This window comes from Balaenoptera borealis, assembly GCF_965194805.1.
Source record: "Balaenoptera borealis genome assembly, chromosome: 1".
Lineage (NCBI taxonomy): Eukaryota > Metazoa > Chordata > Mammalia > Artiodactyla > Balaenopteridae > Balaenoptera > Balaenoptera borealis.
Window position 1 is genome coordinate 100,410,332 of NC_138860.1, and position 22,550 is coordinate 100,432,881.

A 22,550-nucleotide genomic window follows, 5' to 3' on the forward strand; every position below is an offset into this window, starting at 1 on the left:
CAGCTTCTCAAGATTATGCATACTATATGAATTGAGGTTTGGATGTATTTCCCTATTGTAAAACAGGGATTAATAAATTTATAGTAGTATTCCTTTATGAACAATTGCATTTAAGCTTTCATTTTCCACAAGGACCTCTTTTGGCTTAAACAAAAAGAATAAAACTCTAATGTTGACATTACGATATAAGCAAGTTGAGCATACCTAACGTGCCTCTAGGTTGTCTATCGACACATAAACTTGCATAAATTTGCCATAAATTCATAAATAGACAACTAAACATTATGTAACCAGTATCTAAACACTTTATAGCCTACTATATTAAGAATTAAATAAATTACCATATAGAAACAAATGTTTTTAACTACTAATTTAGAGATTTAGAATTTATTGTTATATCTTTTTTTTAAAAATTGTTTTAATAAGATAATAACAAAAATTCACATCATTTATTGAACACCTAGCACATGCCCAGTTCTAAATTAGGCTCTTTACAGTCGTCGTAACATTTAACTCAACCACTTGTGGTATAGGTGTTACTATTCCCATATTATAGAGGACAAAATAGTAACTTAGTATTAATGGCTAATTTACCCAAAAGTACATGGGTAACAACATGTGACAAGCTGTTCGAACCCTGATGTGCTTCCATGACTATTATTCCCGACTCCCTTGCTTCTTGCCCTTGTTTACCTAAAATAACTGCAGTGAAAGTACGTGCCCAGATGAACATTCTCTAAATCATTCAAATATAGCAGCATCGAACTAGAACAAGAAGACAGTATTGATTACAAGCATGGGTAAAAATCAACAAAATAAATGCGAGCAAAAAGAAGTATATATAAATGGTGAAAAGCAAATTAAACTTTAAAAATCATTTCAATTTAAGAACTAAGCATTGGCAGCAAGAGCAGAGATTTTTTTTTTCTTACAATAGCTGAATAGGCTGATAGCTCATTTCATTGTGTAACAATATTCTGATTTTTCTCCTGAAGCTGGAAATGCCTATTTTCCAGAATGAGAAAAATACTTACACTTATGTAAACTTCAGTGGTAAATTATGCATGCTCAATTAATCCACAAGTACAGCCCTGGGTTTGCTTAAGGTTCTTGAGGCATAAGATGCAGGTGCCATGATGATAATTTATCAACCCCTGGACTTTTAGTCATCTATTCAGATTATGCTGATTGTGTAAGTAATGTTCATGGTTTAAAGCAAACTAGATAGGGGTTTCCCTGGTGGTGCAGTGGTTAAGAATCCACCTGCCAATGCAGGGGACACAGGGTTCGAGCCCTGGTCCGGGAGGATCCCACATGCCGCGGAGCAACTAAGCAGGTGCGCCACAACTACTGAGCCTGCGCTCTAGAGCCCGCGAGCCACAACTACTAAGCTCGAGTGCCACAACTACTGAAGCCCGCACGCCTAGAGCCTGTGCTCCGCGACAAGAGAAGCCACCAAAACGAAAAGCCTGCACACTGCAACGAAGAGTAGCCCCCGCTCGCCACAACTAGAGAAAGCCCGCATGCAACAATGAAGACCCGACACAGCCCAAAATAAATAAATAAATAAATTTTATTAAAAAAATAAAAAATAGGGCTTCCCTGGTGGCGCAGTGGTTGAGAATCTGCCTGCCAATGCAGGGGACACGTGTTCGAGCCCTGGTCTGGGAGGATCCCACATGCCGCGGAGCAACTAGGCCCGTGAGCCACAACTACTGGAGCCTGTGCTCCGCAACAAGAGAGTCCGCGATGGTGAGAGGCCCGCGCACCGCGATGAAGAGTGGCCCCCGCTCGCCACAACTAGAGAAAGCCCTCGCACAGAAACGAAGACCCAACACAGCCATAAATAAGTCAATTAAAAAAATAAATAAATAAATAAAAATAAAAAAAAATAAAAAATAAATAAAACAAACTAGATAGAAAAATTCCTGCAGCCACCCCTCCCCCACCATACCATTCGTTATTGAGCTCCATGGATGTGAAAGATGAACACTTCTGGGTCTTTTTTTGATATAGTTCTGAGAAAGTACTGTTAGCTAACAAGTCCAGCCCATAATAAATCTTTATTTACTGCCCACCTGGCTATAGCCCTATCAGTATCAGCAGGAGAAAAGATAAAATCTTATCAGTAAACTGTGCAGACACCAGATGCAGTTTCCCTTTCAGTACTTGGGGTATGTGAATTGCATACTAGTTTCATTCAGCAGGCTCCAAAGTGACAGCTAAATTCTCCAGCAGGAGATGCACTGCCCGGCATGTGCCACACTAAAGGTCCTGCTGCCTTCTCCACACCCTTCACCTTCTTCCAAAGATCTATGAATGGGGAGAGAGAGGCAGAGACAGAGAGCCAGCAAGCAGGAGAAGGAAGAAGAGAGGAAGGGGAGATGAGAGAAGGGAGAGACTGAGGAGGAAGGGAAGGGGAGAGGGAGAATGGAACCTCAAAAATATGACAATATACAAAATTACTGAAATAATGGATCATTTATTCCCTATGAAAAGCTGAAAACAGAAATATAGAGTGGAAAAATTTAAAGCTCTAATACAATCGCACATAATGACAGCGTCTGTATTAGAGAATGAAAGGGGGTCTATTATTTCTAAGACGGCAGTACTGGTTTATATGGCGCAGCAGATGTGGGAACATAATACAAGACATCACACGTGGCACATTTCAGAACAAGTTAAAGGGATGGGGGTGTAGAGGGGAAATCAAATAGTCAACACTTTTAAATTTTCAGAATCTTGAGTTTCTAAAGTTACAGGCAACATAAAGGAAAAGAAAATAGTTCAAAATTTTAGTTTTATCTATTTAACTAGTATTTTGTATCCACAGGATAACTAAATGTAGATAACACTGTTTATCGGTTTTTATCTACATAAAGTATATATATATATGTACATATATATAAATAAACAACAATCTCATATATGAAGTTATTAACCTATACACTGGCTGCAGTAATAGGTATATCTTTCAAATTTATGTATTGTACCAACATGTTTTTATCTTCTGGCAATTATTGCCGTAGATTGAAAAATGCTTTATTCCTGAACGTTTACTTTACCTCTAAGATATTTACAAAGTGGAAGTTAGTAATTTAGTTTTTTATTTCAAAATAAAACAAAACCTTCCTAACTCATTATACATCCACACTTCCACTTTACTGGACAAAAGGATGCTAAGTTTTGATGAAACTTGGAATAGAAGTAATACATTTAAAGAGTGAAGGTATAAAGAACTGAACAGTTCTTTCTTTTATTCTGTCTACCTAGCCTTATCACTTAAAATGATTCAAGTACAAAGGGCCACACAGTGAGAAACAAATCTCTCAATCACTTGAGCCCTAGCATCCTTCCCTTGTCCAAAAGCAATATTACCAATTTATTATGCAATTATTCCAAATAGAGTCTATGTATATGTACATAAAAATACTGAGTGAAAAAATCAAGGTACTTAACAGTGGGGACACTTGTTTTTTTCATTCAATATGTCTTGGAAACTGCTCTATCTTTTAAACTGATAAACAGATTTCCATTTTAAGGATGCACCATAATTGATTTAAGTAGTCCCAATTCATGTTTATTTAGGTTTTCTCAGTCTTTTTTGCACTTAAACATTTTTTGAGCCAACTTTTGGGGTCACTTTTCCATTTCCAAACTTACTGCTTTTTCTAGAAATGTTTAAATTCAATTCTGATGTTACAAGTATAAAACCTGCACAAGAATAGCTGCAAATGTACAAGGAGAAACATACCACATGGAATATAAATGTGAGCAGAAAATATTTTGTATAATTTTTCAAAGGAATAAAAGTCCAGTTCACAAGTTAGGATTTTCAACAAACCCCTTGATGTTCTCTCTAATCAAGACTTAGAAATTTAACTCAGAAACCCTCTGGCAACCTTACATCTAAGTAATCAAAAGCTCACTTTCCCTGTATATGACATATTGACATATGGTAACCTCTTATTCCAAAGAGTTATTTCTTCTCAAATAAGGTTTTTCATTATTTTGTTCCCTGGTTGCATTTAATCCTTCAGTATAAAATTTTTTCCCCTTTAATTTGGGAATCTGACAAAACAAGGGTATTTCTGAAGCACAAATGTTCACTAACGCAGCTCAGTGAGATCCAGCCACAACATGAAGTAAATGAGGTGCTCAAGTGGCAGAGGGAAAAGATTTTTTGTTTGCTGTAGCAAGCAAATCCTACTTTTATTCATTTTCAGCATGCAAGAAAATACAGCAATTACCTTATAAAGTACAGAAAGGTTAGAATTAGTGTGCATCCAAAGCTTGAGGTATGGTCATTTTGTAGACCACAAACACAGGAAACATGGACTGGTTTGTTAACATGTCTTATGCGATATTATCTGGCATTCTGTAAAGCCCAGAAGCTAATCTGCATTTGTTATACTATTCAGTGCAACTGAGTGGTAGGGAGGCTTTCTCTTGCCACAAATTTCTAAAGCCTTTGAGTTAAGTGGTATTTGGATATTCTCAATAGTATTTTTCTTTACACCGTATTTGCACGTACATATATACATCCATGGGCACTGTGGAGCAGGTGGTCAAAAGTTTTTTTAGTCAGTTCAGGCTTCAAAGACAGTAATACGAAGTACCTCCCCCTTTCTTGCCCTAAAACATGTTCATGGCATCAAATGATCTCCCATATCAAGTCAAGCAATCAATCAAATTTATTAATATGTGGTATAGTTGTGATGCCCTTTAGCCAATCACTACATTGTCTTGAGGAAATAGGGTGACTAATCCAGGGAAGAGCTTGGTACAAATATTGACATTTTGTTGTTTTGGTCACTGCTGTGCTTTGCCCTGTTTGAGCTGCTCCAGTTATAGAACAAAGGGTTTAGTATGAGGCTCTCCAGATAACTTTTAGTAGGGCTCAAAGATCATGGGTTATGGTTTGCTTGTTCCTGCCTTCTTACCAATATCCTATCACAATGTGATTATATTTGGACATTCTTTGTGTAGAACGTTCACTGAAGGCAAATTTTTCTGTATAATAAACATCACTACTTCACCCTTTCCATTTATATCCAGGCTTGGCTGTTCCAGGAGGTCTCCTGTCCAAGAATCCATTAGTAATTTATCAAAAGAGCAAATGTCATTATGCAGGAAGCCAAGGGAACTATTTTGCATTTGATTTCTGGTTCTGATAGCATTACTATTGATTTAGTATTCTCCAGCATGACATGGGCTAGACACAACAGATCATTGTATTTTTGACCTGTCAATCACAAATGATCCAAGGCTTTCCAAAATATTTAGGCATTTGAGAGTTGAAGGTCCATCTCACAGCCTGAAAACTATTAAATTTTAACCGAAATTCCCCAACCCCAAAAGATTTAGTAAGGAGTTGCTGTGTTCACTGTTAAGAAAGAAACTTTTTTTAATGAAGAAATCTCAATAGTTATTTCCCAAAATGCTTGAAATAAATTAAGAGCAAAGTAAAAAAATGTTGGAAGAAAAACAATGCAATATAATTAGCTCTTTTTTAAAAAAACAAAACCCAAAATGAATTTGAAGATATTATTTTGAACTATCATATCCCCAAAAAAGAAACTAAAAACAAAGAGAGTAGGTGAAATGAAGGCATTTCACATAATTTCAAAATAAGAAATTGAGGAATTGTTTCCAGTATAGGCAGTGAATTTATTTTTTTAAAATATTGTTTAATTGGTCAAACATACATCAGTTTCAGTTACTGAAAAAAAAGCAATGTGTTTATATTGTACATAAAGAATTTTCTCACTTTTTTTCACTAACTAAACAATGAAAAGCCAATTAGACTCATGAAAACCAATGGTTAGCTGGGTATTAATGAAAAGCATTAAATGCACGTAATTTTTTGCAAAGATCAAAAAGGTGTACATTAATATACAAATTTTTAGGCAACAGTAATATTACAAAATATCTAACAACTGCTGTTGCCCAAGGAGAATGGACACTTTCCCTATTAAGCTCAGATGCTGGCTCTAAACAGCCAGAGGTGCCCACTCCAGTGCCCATTGGTGGCCTCTTCGCCCTGGATCTGGCCTTCTGGGGTGTCTTGGAGTGCAAAGGTCAAGTGAACAGACTCTGGAGTTAAGCAACCTGACTTAAACTCCTGATTATGCCATTTACTACTAGTGTGAAGTGACTTGACTTCACTAAATTTCCTAATCTGTAAAAATGAGGATATTTCATTCTATTTAAAAGGGACAAACATCCATACAAATATTTGTTGGCAGAGTTGGATAATTATACTGCAAGACCTTTCTTATCCTCACTGGCAAAATTAAAAAAAAAATTTAAAAGCTGCTCTGCAGTTGTTTCTGGAAGATATCAAACTGCATTTCTGATGTATCATAACCTCCCACACACTTTAGAACACTACTATCTAACAGATCTTTCTGCAGTGATGGAAATGTTTGATTTCTGTGCTGTTCAACATGGTAGCCACTAGGCACATGAGAGCACTCGAAATAAGACTAGTGCAATTGAGGACCTGAGTGTTTCACTTTATGTAATTTTGATTAACTTCAATTTAAATAGTGACCATGTTATTGGACAGCACAGTTCTAGAAATCTTAGTATTCTGTAGGCTGGACTCCGTTTCCTTGATGATTCCTCTTCTATTCAGCTCTTCTTCCACAAAATCAAATGTAATTTTCATCCTTTAACCATCTGTCCCAGATCAATGGGTCTTAATCTAATGCTCCTATCCTACCCCAACTCTAACCCAACCAAATCATCATGTCATTAGTGGGTTCTTTCTCTCTCTCCAGTACCTCTGAACACCATGGCTCCAATGGTCACACACCCATTTCAGTCTCTGGCCTAACAGGACTAATAACTCTCATTTGATTGGATTTCAGTCTACACAACTGAGGAACTCTTTATCATCACCGTGGCTTTCAGGACAGGGCTCACTCTCTGGCCAAGAGTTCACGTTCCTCAGGAAATAGACTTCCTACTCCAGGATCAAAAATTTTAATTTGGTTCCATCGCAGGGTGTTCATTTAAAAACAAAACAAAAAAACGTAGTATCAAGATGAGTAGGTCAGATTATGGTATGTTAGTTCCTGCCCCACTCTTTCATTTCTATTCTAATCTAGTGTTTCTTATTGTCTGAGCTAGTCCTTGGGCCCTGAGCTATTTAATCTTTGGGACTGATTTGAGACAGAGTATGAAACATTCATATAATTTACTAAGTCAGAAATTGCTAATGCTCCATGTCTGCCATTCATGTTGCTTGTTCAGGTTCTTACCTGCAATGTTCTATTTCTCCTTCCAGTCCTAACTCTCATGTAGATTTGCTTCACAACCCTAGACATGACTATTAGCCCGCTCACTGTGATTTCATAGCACTTCTACACTTCTTCATTCTGGCACTTATTACTTTGCCTAGTATAGAGTAGGTGCTCAAGAAATATGTATTGAACAAATGAATGACCTAGATTATAGTCATTTATTTGTCTATGTCTCTTGCTTAACTATAGCTTTTTAAATGTATGGGCCACACTTAGTCATCTTTTTATCCCTAATATTATGTGCCTGGAACATAGTGAGTATTATAAGTCATCCTTGGACCTAAATGACATGCAGGGGCTTCCAGCAATCTTTTCTGTTCTGACTACAATCTGAATAGGTTCTTCAAGCCCCCTACCTGTCTGGATTATCATCCGTATGCTTTATCCCTTGTAACACTGCTGTCTTCATTTCACTGGTCCATATACTATAATCACACAGTTCATTGTTGCTATTATTACTTTAAAGTTATCTTTTGGATTAATTAAGAATAAGAAAACTAAAAAACTTTATTTTACCTTTATTTATTCCTTCCCTAATGGCCTTCTTTTTTTATGCAGATCCAAATTTCTGACCTATGTCATCTTCCTTCTTCCCTAAAGAACTTCTTTTAACATTTCTTACGGGACAAATCAGTTGGTGATGAGTTCTCGCGGTTTTTGTTTGTCTGAGAAAGTGTTCATTTATCCTTTATTTCTGAAGAATAATTTTGATGGATATAGAATTCTAGTTTGGTGGATTGCTTTTTCTTTCAACACTAAATACTTCACTCCATATTCTGCTGGCTTGCATGATTTCTGACCAGAAGACCACTGCAATTCTTATACTTGTTCCTCTATAGGTAACAGTATTTATCCCCCTGCTTTCTTTCAAGATTTTCTCTGTCTCTGACCTACTGCAGTTTGAACATAATATGCCTACATATGTGTGTGTGTGTGTGTGTGTGTGTGTGTGTGTGTGTGTGTGTGTGTGTGTGTGTGTGTGTTTGGTATTTATCCTACCTGGTGTTCTCAGATTCCTGGATCTATTGTCTGTCATTAATTTTGGAACATGTTCAGCAATTACTACTTCGAATATTTCTTCAGATCTTTTTCTTTACTTTCTTCCCTTCTGTTATTCCAAATATGCATGTGTCACACCTTTTGAAAAGGTCCCACACTTTTTGGGATGTTCTGTTCTGTGTTTTGGGTTTTTTTTTCATTCATTCATTTTTTTCCCTTGCATTCCAATTTGGGAAGCTTTTATTGACTTATCTTCAAGCTCACGGATTCTTTCCTCAGGCAGGCCAAGTCTACCGATGAGCCCATCAAAAGTATTCTTCATTTTTGTTACAGTGTTTTTGATTTCCAGCTTTTCCTTTGATTTTCTTAGAGTTTTCCATCCCTCTGCTTACATTACCCACCTGCATTAGTATTCTATGGTTGCCTTAACAAATTATATCAAACTTAGTTGCCAAAAACAACACACACTTATTATCATACAGTTCCATATCTTAAAAGTACAACACACGTCCCACTGGGCTAAAATCAAGGTGTAGGAAGAAATGCATTACCTTCTGGAGGCTCTAGGAAATAATCCATTTCCTTACCTTTTCCAGCTTCTAGGAGCTGTCTTCATTCCTTGGCTCATTGCCTCCTTCCTCCATATTTAAAGTTAGCAATGGTAGTTGAGTCCTTCTCACATTGCATCACTCTGACTTCCTCTTTTGCCTTCCTCTTCCACTTTTTAGGACGCTTGTGATTATACTGGGCCCCCCTGGATAATCCATGATAATCTATCTCAAGGCCCTTAACTTAAAGACATCTTCAAACTTCTTTTTGCCATTTAAGATAATATATTCATAGTTTCTGGGGATTATAATGTGGACACCTTGGCAAGGAAGGAGGGCATTATTCTGACTGCTCTACCATCTGTTCTTACATGTTGTCTACTTTTCCATTAGGGTACCTAACATATCAATCATATTTATTTTAAATTCCTTGTTTGATAATTCCAACATTTGTGTTATATTTGAGTCTGTTTCTGATGAATGCTTTGTCTCTTCAGACTGTTTGTCCTTGCTTTTTGGCATGCCTTGTAATTTTTTGCTGAAAGATGGATATATTGTATCAGGAACAGGAACTGACATAAATCAATCTTTAGTTTGAGGATTTATGTTAATCTGGCTAAAAGTTGGGCTATGTTTAATGTTTTCTGCAGGTGTGTATGTGTGTGTAAATGTGTGTGCGTGTAAAATATATATAGGTATCATGGGCTTGGTCTTCCATCTTCACTTTGAGAGCCTGAGTCTTACAGTTTTTCACTTGAAATCCAGAGTTATTATACCGGGGCCCTGTGGGTGTGGTGGTAAGGTGTGGTAGAGGGAGAGTAATCTATAATCTTCCAATTACATCTCAGTGTCTTAGTAGGTCCTTCCTACTGGGGCTATGGTCTTAACCAAAGTCACTCCAGTGACATATCTTACTTTCTCCCCTTCCCCCTATATCCTTCCCTGGTTGCGGTGTTCCCAATATATTTCCTTGAAGACATGACCTCTGTGGACAAGTTCGGATGTGACTGGAAGGCTAGAGGGATCTGGAATGGGAAGAATACCCTTTCCTTAGCTGGGCCACAGATAAAGCCCTGAAAAAGTCTTTTCCCTGTAGAGTAAGCTTTTGTTATGAAGAAAGCTCTGGGCTTATTTCACAAGAATCAATCTTTGCCAGAGTGATGATGAAATGTTCATCATGAGAACCTGGTGGGATTTCTGGAGGTAAAGCCCATGGATGTGCTAGGGACTCTCTGAGGCTGAGGTCCCTCAGAATTTCTCACACTCATGCTAGTCCACACTCAGCATCCAGTAATTCATCAGAATTATTATTTTGAAGTGTTTCTACCAGTTTATGACTCCAGTGGCTTCTACTGCAGGTATTCAGTCTTACATGTTTCTCCCTGAATGAGCCTGTCTTTCTAGATTTGAGGGTGGTGATTTTCCTAGTAACCTCATCTCTTATGGGTCCAAGAGAACTCACTGATTTTCAGTTTGTCCAGGTTTTTCTTGTAAGGACAGGAGTGATGACTTCTAAACTCTCTACATGTGAGAGCTAAACCAGAAGTCCTAGAGCAATGACCTCCGAATTCAGACAAATTGAGTTTGGGTTCTGCTATTGTCATTCAGCAGCTATGTAACCCTGGGGAAATTGCCTAACCATTTTAAACCCCAGTTGCTGCATTGATAAAACTGGAATAATTATAAGATGCTAACATTAAATAAGGCATTGCATTACATTGGGTCTAGCACACAGAGTGCTCAGTAACATTTAGCTGTTATTTCCCAAGGGCAATTTTCATTTGTGCTAATCCCCGGTGCTCTGTTGGAGGCCCTGCCCCACTTCTTTGCATCCTGCCTCCCTGTCTCACACATGAGGCTCGATACTGCATGAGCAGTTCCAATGCTGACAAATTTGGAAGCTATGGGTTCACTACCAGCCTCCTCGTTTTAAGCATTAGCCTTTATCCAATGGAAGGTGGTAATTCCTGACTATCAATGTTTTGTCCATGGGGACCAATTGATCTTGGGCTTTCCTGGGAATTAGAGTGTCTTGTTAAGAGGGAGTCAAGGAGAGATTCAAATATTGTCTCTGTCATTTTTCAGTATCACCTTAAACATGTTACTTAACCTCTCTGGGCACCAGTTTCCTTATTTGTACAATAAGGCGAAATAGCTTATGGAATAGCTGTGCAGATCAAAAGAGGCAGCACATACAGCATTTAGAACAGTGCTTGGCAAAGAGTAAGAATACAGTAAGTATTAAATATGATTTTCATTAACCATATATGTCTGAAAAAAAAGTGAAAAAGCTTTCTTGAGCATCTCAACATCTCCAGACCATTATTTCATTGTTATCAAGTTTATAAGTTATTCTTTCTCTATTACCAATTTTCATCCTATATAAAGGTAAAAATCATTTACCAAAAGGCCTATCTCCAGAGTAGAGAGTTATAGAACAACACAAGCAAAATTAGTGCAGGTAGTTCTTTGCCCTTCGATCTAATGCACCTCTTGCTCCAAAACAAAAATCTTATACTGCTATAGAATAGACAAGAGTAAAGGCAGGAACATGAGATGGAAAGGTGATTCTCATTACATGGCTTCCAGTGAGGAGAACTCAATATAAAAGGGAGCAAAAGAGTGGGAAAAAATGTCAAAAATCAAATGTTCGTATCCATTAACTACCCTAAACAGGCAACAGACAATTAAGTAATTAATCCATAATCAAAATCTACAAACAAGGTTTCCATTCCATGTGCACTCCCTAACCACTGTATTTGAAAGCTGTCTGGGGAGGAGTTCTTGCTTCTAGGTGTAGAGAATAGTAAAAGACCACGATTGTCAGGGAACTCACTAAAAGAACTTGACTACCATGCAGAATGTTTTCCAAAATGCCATGAGCACATTTCTTTTCCAATAGGGGATGTAATTTATCAATTGTTAAGATTGATTTTCTCAGTACAGCTTTTTAGATGGGTTTTGAAACTGTACACATTGCATTTCTTTTTTAAAGCCATAATCAAGGATGCTTGCTTAAGGACCTAAGATTTTGAATATCACTGAATGATCCAAAGGCTAGCCCCAGTGGGATGCCTGAGTTTAAAAGACTCCACATAAAACAACAATCATTTCAGAAATATTTAAGCTCAATGAAATTATATTCTGAGACCCATAATGCTCAATAAACAGAGAAGTGCAAATGCTTAAAAGTAGTGGACTAAGTCTCTGACTGCCTAGTAATATTTCTTATCTTTTATCTCCAGGGTTTTGCTGATTTATACAAATCTGAAATTGAAAGTTGTTATTCTCAGCACAGGTCTGTATGCTTAAATGTTTTCATAATCTCATATTTATGGATTTTAGGCAAATGCACCAGTTATACCACATACCATCCTGAAACAAAGGTAAAACAGTGTTAGTGGTCTCTGAAAGTAAATGCAATCAAAATGATTAAAAGTTAATAAAAATCATATTATTTCCACAAAACAGTAAAACACATATTCCGATGAGATTTGTGCATAAACTTCATTCTAAACAAAATAAAGTCCAATATTTGAGCTTCCAACTTTAATTTGTTCCTCTGTAGTCTGAGCTATACGTACTGTCATTATCAGATAATGTCTATGCAGCTGAATGCTATTAGTACCACCCTCCATTTTGACTAGACTATTATAAAACATGAGATTGGGCAATTTTACATCTACTCCTTTCACTGATTCTGACTTGTAAGTAGGCAGTCAATGGTGATTACAAGATGCAAAGCATTCCAGAGTAGAAAGAAAATTAAATTTGGCTCATTACTTCTGTTAACTATACAAATATAATATCTTCAAGATGAACAGCAGGCAGACTTTAATATAAATAAATACACCGTTTAAGATCCCAAATCAGCAACAAAATTTATGAGACCACTTCAAAATGATGATGCATTTAAAAGGAGATTATATTTTCAAAGGAACTGCTCTCTTTAAACTGTTAGCAATATAGGCACATGGTAACACTAATTAGTGGGTGAGAGAACACAAGAATATTTATTAAAAGAAAAGGGAGAATTGTTTCGTTTGCAAATATTTTCTCCCGTTCTGAGGATTGCCTTTCGTCTTGTTTATGGTTTCCTTTGCTGTACAAAAGCTTTTAAGTTTCATTAGGTCCCATTTGTTTATTTTTGTTTTTATTTCCATTTCTCTAGGGGGCAGGACAGGAATAAAGATGCAGACATAGAGAATGACCTTTAGGACACGGGGAGGGGGAAGGGTAAGCTGGGATGAAGTGAGATAGTAGCATTGACATATATACACTATCAAATGTAAAATAGATAGCTAGTGGGAAGCAGCTACATGGCACAAGGAGATCAGCTCAGTGCTTTGTGACCACCTAGAGGGGTGGGATAGGGAGGGTGGGAGGGAGATGCAAAAGGGAGGGGATATAGGGATATATGTACGTGTATAGCTGATTCACTTTGTTATACAGCAGAAACTAACACAACATTGTAAAGCAATTATACTCCAATAAAGATGTTTAAAAAAAAAAAAAAAAGAAAGAAAGAAAAGGGAGAAACGAGGGAAGGCACAAGATCCAGAGCTTCTGGTTTCCACTGAAGTAGGAAAAAACTGATTTAAGCAGAGACATTTGAGAGTTTCTCTAAGCATGGGGTACAAACAACATTGTGTTGATTTTTTTTCACATATAAAGAACTCCATTCTGCAACAAGTATCTTTCATATGTTGTCTTTTTGGATCTGTACTTTCCTTCACTTGAAAAGATATTATTACGGTAAAAAGGATCTGACCTTGAAATGTTTTAGTAGCTAGGAAACGAAGAAGGTTACATATGGTAGCCCTTTATTCTATTCACCTTGACTCAACAGGAATAAAGACCAAATGAGACTAATCCTGGAATTTGGTCTGTTGAATGTTCACACAATACCAGGGTGATAGCCAGAGTTTCTGAATCAAGAGGTCTTTCCTGTTCTTTCCTTCTCCAGAAAATCATCCACAGTACAAATTACCACAGATATAAGGGAAATGCCTGGTGAGTCTCTAGACTGATCTCATTTGAGGATTCCTAATGAAGGGGTCAATCTATGGACTACATGTGTTTCTTCTATTATAGCCACATATTAATTTCATTTCATTCTCTTTGGCAACAGTATGCCTTCCACGGCTTAGCAGTGTCCAAGATAGTGGAGAAAGAACAAATGCCATTGAGGGCCAACTAACAGATACTGGGAGCTTGCCCTCCTTCAATCTGTACACCTCACTGGCCTGAACTGGACAAGTACCACTGTTTATTTACCTGTCCTCTGTGAAAGGTACTGTAATTTAATAAGCGATGAAGTTATCAGAATTGTAATTAATTTCATAATGTATGATAACTTAATGAACTAATATCACAAGGAGCTAATGATTAGCCATGTGAGATGAATTAGCCCTAAGATATAATGAATAATCCTAGAAAAGTATGGAGTCTGTTGGAGAGACACACAGAAATATACTCAACATAAATCCCTTATCTGAATTAACCCCTATTTACCAGTGGTAAATGGCAATCAGGAGTTGAAGCCAAGCTGTTTAACTCCAAAGCCTGTTCACGTGTTCTTGGCACTTTTCAAGATATCCTGGAAGGCCATATCCAGGACTGATAGGCCACCACTGGGTAGAGTGGTGGGCACCTCTGGCTGTTTACGCCAGCATCTGAGCTTACTAACTGGAATGAACTTTTATGCTCATCGTAACGGCCGTATGGTCACTGTATTCATCTTTTGTTGTACAGGTAGTTTATGCACAATATCTCTTTAAAAAATCGAGAAGATAGGAATATTTACCTTTGTTCTACATGTGAGGAAACTAAGGTCTGAGAGTCGAGTACTTTGTCATACATTTAATAATTATGAGAGCCTGGCTTCAAACTAATCTTTATCTGACCCCAAAGTCCAAGCTTGCACCCACTCTACCACAATACCTCTTTCATCCACTGGAAGTCAAAATGGATAACACATTAAAAGTTATCCATTCCAGGAAGAATTCCATGTGGTACAAGGAAAGCTAAACTCACTCATCTTTGAAACTGATTAATAACTGTATCATGGGGCTGTGTTGTCTATCAAGGCCAAAGAGTAAGTCAAATGATGCCAGCTACTCTGTATTCCTAGGCTCTGAGCATTAAACTATGTTCAGTTTTTGGCAGACCTAGAAATAATAACTCACTTTCTTGATACAGTTTAAAAACCACATTGCTATATAGTGCATGATTTGAAGATCACAGAAATACATCAGGAATATTTTTATCAATACTCCCATTTTAAATATGAGGAAACATACTTAAAGTCAAAAAGGAAAAGGAAAATAAGGTGGGGAAACAGAATTTTAGAGCATTTGTTTAGCTAAGATATACAGAGTCAGCATTCAAATGCGACTCTATCGACTCAGTCTTTCCAGAACCTTAAAAATGTCCAGCTTCCAGCTGCCCTGTACCCACTCTTCAGCCTAGTTATTCTCCTAGAGCTCTCCCTGGTCTTACACATGGAACAAATCCTGCAAGGACTGCAGACTTTCTAGTATTCTGTCTGATGTAGACAGTCCATCGGTGGGCTGACAGCAACCTGAAGTAAAGAGCACCGTAGTTATCTTTTCTTCCCACAATAATACTGGCACTTTATATCACTGTTAGGCCTAGGGATGTCCAGAAGTAAAAATGTCTTGTGATGTCATTTATTTCTTAAGGATTCAAGCTTTCATAACTATTTTATAAGTGCTTATAAAATTAATACAATAAACAGGTACAATAATCCAGCGAAAAATAATAATAAAAAGAAACTACACATTTTAGGATTAGTACTAGTATTATCACATATATTTCATTCTCAGTTTGCTCAATTTGTATTCCGCATTTTGCCTTAGTGAAGAATTCTAGGACCAGTCTTTGCCATCTCTACAAAAAAAACAAATTCCCAGAGACCACAGAACAGTGTTTCTTCAGAAACAAATTCGCTTTTCAGGGTCATTAACGTATTCCCATAGGTGTACAGGAGTTGAGCAACTCTGAGGGAAAATGCATTAAACCACCACATTTTTTTCCAGCCCCTTCTCAGAGGATCGTCATCATTTCCAATAGAATTCACAGTAAATGCAGAAATACATGACACTATGACTTATGTGAAGGAATCAGTTGGGACTCTGAAAAGAATACTTTTTAAGACAAAAACAAAAAAAACAAAAAAAAAAATTTGAAGTTTCTGCAAACTGTCATGGCATAGCAAACTTTTGAGAAGTGGGAAGGGAAGATACGATATTATAGGGATCAGTTTCCCCAGTCCCCATAGAGCAGACTAACACACTAGCACCTCTACCTCTAAGCCTTTTCCCAATTGTTTCTTCTTTCAGAACAGAATCCTTTTCAGAAGTTCTCATTTAAAAATAAATGAAAACAACTTTGAAATGTACTAAACACATCAAAATTCTTACAGGATAAATAAGTCACTCAGGACAGACAGGATTAAGAGCCTGAGAGGGCAGTGAAGAAATCTTCTCCTTCCAGCTTTTGTATTGCTTGCTGTCTTTTATTTTCAAAGAAGGCATACTTGATGAGAAAATGACATCAAGTGTATAAGATGTGGATGAAAAGGCCAATGCTGGATCAACTGAGGGCATATACGTATTGAGCACAGAACTGACTGTCCTTCAATCAATTAGTAGTGAGGCTATCAATCCAAAATGGGGCTGCTAGCCAAAAACCCCTTCTTCATTTGAAACATTTCCACTCTCTTAGACTTGCTGCCAGCCCAAAGTCTTTGCTTGATATGAGCAGATCTAATCTGTACAGTACCTTGATGGGTTTGCTGTGCAGCTCTTTCATCTAGCATGAAGCCAGTCTGAGGCTTTGTTTCATTGCATCCTCAGGCATTTTTACCAGTTTCCTGCTTAGAAGGAAGTCCTCGCTTGACTGACAGCAGTAACTTGGATGTTGTGAACACTGATCAGCCAAACAGAGATGTGCTGGGAGAGCAATGCTTCCCCACCTGGTGGGCTGACCACATACAGCATAGGACCTCATTCATTACACTTTGGTCGGGCCACTGTGTTCACATACCCATGATATCAAAAGATACTCCTCACTGGCTGATGATGCTGTTTTTGCTTGATCCAGGCCTCATCGCCTTATATCAGAATTAGAAAACTATCAACATCTCAACATGAAAGATGCCAGTGCCATATTTAACTTCCCTGATCCTCAGTTTCCTTATGCATAAAACTAGAATAATAACACTATCTGCCTTATTAGTTTATTTGAGGTTACTGTAAACTGCTTAGCCCAGTTGATGTCGTGTAGTAGTCACTCAGTCAATGATAGTAAGTATTATTGTTGTTTCTCAGCGTCTAGGAAGATGTGATGACTCTTAGTGTCTGGGATAACCTAATGTGGAAATTACAGCCATGCTTTCACAGGAGTATCTGACTTTCTGTAAACATGCAAGGAGTTTAGTATAACCAAGATAGAAATTTTGTTGATGTGTTAGGTCAAAAGAGATTGTATAAATGGATTTTATAGTCCACAAAATAACAATGGAGTCTGATCTCACAGATTTAAAATTTCCTGGTATGTAAAAAGCAAGCACTGATCAGTATTTCAATATTAAGAAAAATCAAGAAAGTGAGAAAGAGAGAAGAGAAAGAGATTAATGCCTAAACTTAAATGAGTTATCAGTGAAAGGGATAATGCTGTTTTTGTCTTGGAGGTGTTGTTTTAATTTTACATTTAGAAAAGAATCCTTGTGATTCAAATCTCATCTAGCAAAAACAAAATTAATGTTTTAAAGTTGATGCAAGAATAGCTTGTGTGGATTGCCTGATACTTATACAGTATTTGAATAAGAATAAAGGAAGTATAGATGATTGCTATCTAGAAGTCATATAAATAGGCGTTTTTAATAAACTACTAAAGTAAATGTTTCCATTAGTCTTGAATTCTGGCTTCAGGTAATTCAAGAAGAACCAGTTAACATCACTGAAAGATTATTTGGGAGGATTCATGTAAAAGACTATCATCTCACCATGATGTTCTACTGAAACTCCAGTGACAAAGTATCTTTGAAAGAGATTTAAGAAGAAGGAGTCAAGTATACCAGAGTTAGTTTTACAAGTAAATTATAATGGAAAGTTTCTGATGCTGAAAAAATATGTGTTTGTGAGAGAGAGAGAAAGAGAGAGAGAGAGAATATGCTGGTTTGCGACTTGAGCCAAAAGTAACTCTAGCCAAAAGTTCAAAAACACAGACATATCTTGGTCTATTTGGATGCCTGCTGGAACAGTCCCAACAGAATTGATTTGCTTGAGGGACTGGGGAGCTAGCTAGGCAAGAGTGAATCCTAAGAAACGAATAATAAGGCACATGAACATAATTTGAGGTTAGTGCCACATAATTAGAGAGCAGGGCATTTCTGAATAAAGCCAAGAGCTTACTACTCATGGTATCCTCTAGCTCATGGCTGAGTCCCAGGGAGAGGAGCTATATGCACAAACTGAAAGAGCAGATTAAAATCTCTGTGCTCTCCTGGACACCTGAGCCAGTTTGGTTTAGGTACTTATATAACAGTAACAGTGGCCAAATTTACTGAGCCCTCACTCTGGACCAGGTACAACCCTATGAGGTTAAGTACTATTGTTAGCCCTGCTTTACAGATGAAGAAACCCAGGCAAAGGGAGATTAAGCAATTGCCCATGGTCACACTGCAACCTGACGGAAGGGCTGAAACTTAGACCCAGGGAGGAGGAAGTTGGACCCACATCCCTACTCAGATCCACTACAGTTTATGGAGCAAAATCTTCAAGTGGAGAACTGGGTTTTCCCTATTACTCAAAAAATTCAGAAGTAGATTTGAGGCTTCAGGATTTCTAAAGAACATAACCAACCATCAGTGCTTCTTCGTAAGCAGCATCCTTAACACTCCATGTGTTTGCCTGGAGGCACCAAGCATGAAGGCAGCTTCAGAGACATCACAGGCCTCCAAGGTGCCATCACCTCGGGAAGTTAGAACATACAAGGAGGAAAGCAGCTAACAGTCTCTGGTATCTGAGAAGACTGTGAGAAAATCTCCTTGGAATAACTGAAGAAATCTTTACAGGGTGATGGGGGACACACAATAATGAATGGGCAGACAGTCAAAGAAATATAGTGTTTGTTACCCTGTATTTCACCCCTAGGCTGATGTGGCCTGGAGAAACCACTTTAGGTTATAAGGAAAGTAAAGTTGCTAGAAATACGGTTAGGTAGGAAACTGCCATTTGTGCGCCTGCTGCGTACTGAACACATCTGTACAAGATTGCCCTGGAGGCATGTGAATCTACACGTGTTTTATTCCTGAGAAATAAAACTTTTGCCACATTAATGGCAAAATTCTTCCCTTACACAATGAGAGAGCGAAAAAGGAATATGAACGTGGCATTTATCTCAAATGCAACATTTTACTTCCTGTGTTAATGATTGCATTTGAATAGCAGGGGGGGAAAACCCTAGAACAGTGCATCACATTTAGCATTTAACATCTGGGATCAATTCAGTCAAATTAAGATTCACAGAGTTCACTAGGACATCATCATATAGTCATAATATATTACATTTGTATATGCTACACAGCTGACACTGGATAAAAAGTGGCTTTAAAGACAACAGGCTCCAGTTTAAATCCTGCCCTCCCTCTCACAAGCTGCATAACTTTGGACAAGATACTTCATCTCTCTGAATCTCATTTCATTTGTCTATAAAATGCAGATGATATTTGCCTATCTTAAAGCGTTGATGTGAGGTTTGCATCAAACATTATTTGCCAGGTGATTAGAACAGTACTGGTTCCACAAAGGGTGGTCTCTATCGCCTTTTCACATGTACTTCTTCAGTCTGTGGTTGTCCACTGTCGCTGGTGGCTATTTAACTAATTAAAATGTTAATTATTTAGAAGAGGTTCTATAAAAAACACTCTGGATTATTCAAATTTCTATATCAATAGAGTAATTGAGGATTAGAACACAAATTCTCAATTTTATCTGGATACACATGAGAACTTCCTTGGGATAGAAAGATTTTGCCTGCCTGGATACACACCAATGTCAAATTTTCCATAAATACAACAAACACATATTTATTACTTACCTCATGCCATGCTCTCTGCCAATTTGCTTTCAGTATCTAAATTAATTCCCACAAAAGGAGGAAGATATGGTTTATATAGTTTACATATCTTGCTCAGAGGCTCACAGCTAGTAAAGTGATTTAGCTGGGATTCAAATCTAGATGTGTTTAATTCCAAAACCATGTGTGAAGCCTTAATCCACGTTGTCTTAACTCTCTAAAAGGCTTGCACATGCATATTTATATATTTTTCACTCAGAACCTATCACTGAAGACAGGCACGTTTTTTGTTTGTTTTTTGAAATTTTCACTCCATTTTCCTTTGTCCTGTGAACAGGTGCTTCTCACCTGCCTTTGACCTATCAGATGGATGTCAATATCCTGTGATATCCTATAACTGTGATACCTGCTGATCCCAGAACTGCCCTTGAGAGCCCCTTTCTAAGGTCAAGCTCTTATTCAGAATCTTTGATCACTAAAGGGAAATTGCTAAGTCTTCCAATTTCATCCCATCTAAATCTCATATTCTGGTTAAATGATAAATTAGTGTTTTCCCTTGGGACAATCTTCTTCTTTAGAGATATCCTCTGGGTACATGGACTACTGGGTACATGGCTAAGAGTAATAGTAGCAGTAGAAGCAGTAGTCAACATTTATTAAACATTTACTATATGCTAGGTTGATACTGATGGAAAAATATGCATTATCCATTTACTACCCACTATAACCTTATAAAGAAAGTGACTACCATACAACACATGAGAAACTAAGCCTTCAAGGCTCAGAGCTAACAATTCACACAGGTGGTTCTCAAACTAGATTTTTTCTGACATAAACATTCGTATTTTTAAGTGCAATAGATGCTGCCTTAGTTGTAAAATGTGAATTCGGATGCAATTTAATTTCTCATTATTCTTGCATAATTAAATGAACATACTGCAATCCTGTAGCTTCTGTTAAATACCATGTAATACCTCAAAAGAAAAAGCAGAGAGTAATCCAGCAGGGAGTGCTTAACACTGCAGCATTCTAGGCAGGGAAACTGAATCAAATCCTATTTAGTAAAATCTTTATGGACCAACAAATGTCTGACCACAGAAGCTACCCAAACAACTGCTTCTCAGGGGACTGTACTTCACCGTCCTCTTGATGAGTTCTCTGTGTGGTGAGGGTGCAGAGAGGGTGAAACAGTCTGATGTCCAGGAAACTGAGACTCATTACTTTGGAGATGTGTCCTAAATTATCAGTCTTAGAAATCAGTGACCAATGCATGTAAGTGTCCAGATAAGAATCAATTTTCTTGAAAATGTGTTTCTTAGATCTCGATAGGCAAACATGTGATGGCAGTCCTTTTCAGGGAGAGCAGCCCCCAGAACATGATCCTCGGTCTGGGGTTTTATATTCTCAAACCCAGACTCATCAGATCTTCAGGTAATGTTAGGTGCTATGTCAGACTAGAGCACTTCGGCAACTGCAAATCCATGAGATTTCCTTGCATGATGCCAGTACGTTTTCAGAGACCCATGCATCCTCTCTTGCACGTCATCCCTATGACCCTAGACATCTTTCTATAAAACAGGAGTCTAACATTAAATTATTTAGCCTATAGAAATGGGAAGAAGTTAACTGGCCTATTAGGGATCAAATCCATAACTTTGGTATCTAATAAAAGCATCTCAAAACAACGGAACTAACGTTTTCAAAATTCCCATGTAAATAATACCTTTATTCCACAAGCTGTCATTATTATTTTCATCAATTCTCTCCCCATTCTTTCATAAGATGACTGCCTTCTCCATTCCAAGGGCTCACCCCTTAATCTGACACAATCCCAAATTGATTCTCCCAGGATTTTATCCCCACCTCACTCTGCCTCTACCTTGTGTAACAAGCAAGAAAAATATCCTCCGATCTTAAACAATAAAGCCCTTTTTTTCAGTCCCATTACCCCCAGAGATACCAATCTTTCTCAGTCCATTCACATCATTCAAGAACAATGTTTATTATTTTATTTTTTGTTATAACCGATATATCAGTTATAGACAAGTTAGCAAATACAGTTAAGCCAAAGGATGAAATTATCACCCTAATGCAACTACCTAGATATAACCTATGCATCATTTTAGAACATATCCATCTACCCTTTATGCGTGCATACAAATGTTTCTTAAACAAAAAATAGGGTCATTCCGATTTATACTATATCTTACTTAAGAACACGTAACTAGTGTTTTTCCATGTCATTAAAAATTCTTATATTCTTGAACCAGTAAAGGACACGCATTACCCTCCTCTCAATCCCCTCACTCTCTAGTCTCTTGTCCATGCAAACAATTCTCTCATCCATGACTTCCACTTGTTAAATTCAGCAGTCTTTTCTCATTTCTCTCCTTTCTTGACCAACTTGCAATACTGTACAGGATACAATGTGATGACCATACTTCCTCCCAGAAACTCTTTACTTCCTCAATTTACATGACCCCACCCCCCCCATACACACAATTTCCAACCTACAGCCTACTTATGAGCCATCTGCATCACAAGCTGCTTTCCTTGCACTTTCTCTCCTCCTTTCTACCATACCAAA

General features: G+C 37.5%; 1 protein-coding gene and 1 long non-coding RNA gene across 4 annotated transcripts in view; both read right to left on the reverse strand.

The window, feature by feature from the left end:
• The window catches only part of NTNG1 (netrin G1), a 327,327-nt gene that overhangs the window by 237,318 nt on the left and 67,459 nt on the right, over nucleotides 1–22,550 (reverse strand). The window lies entirely within an intron of this gene.
• On the reverse strand, nucleotides 30–4,607 carry LOC309610638. Its single transcript, XR_014234097.1, has 2 exons — nucleotides 1,910–4,607; nucleotides 30–1,602 (listed from the first exon to the last, which is right to left on the reverse strand). It is a non-coding gene; the product is annotated as an uncharacterized lncRNA (long non-coding RNA).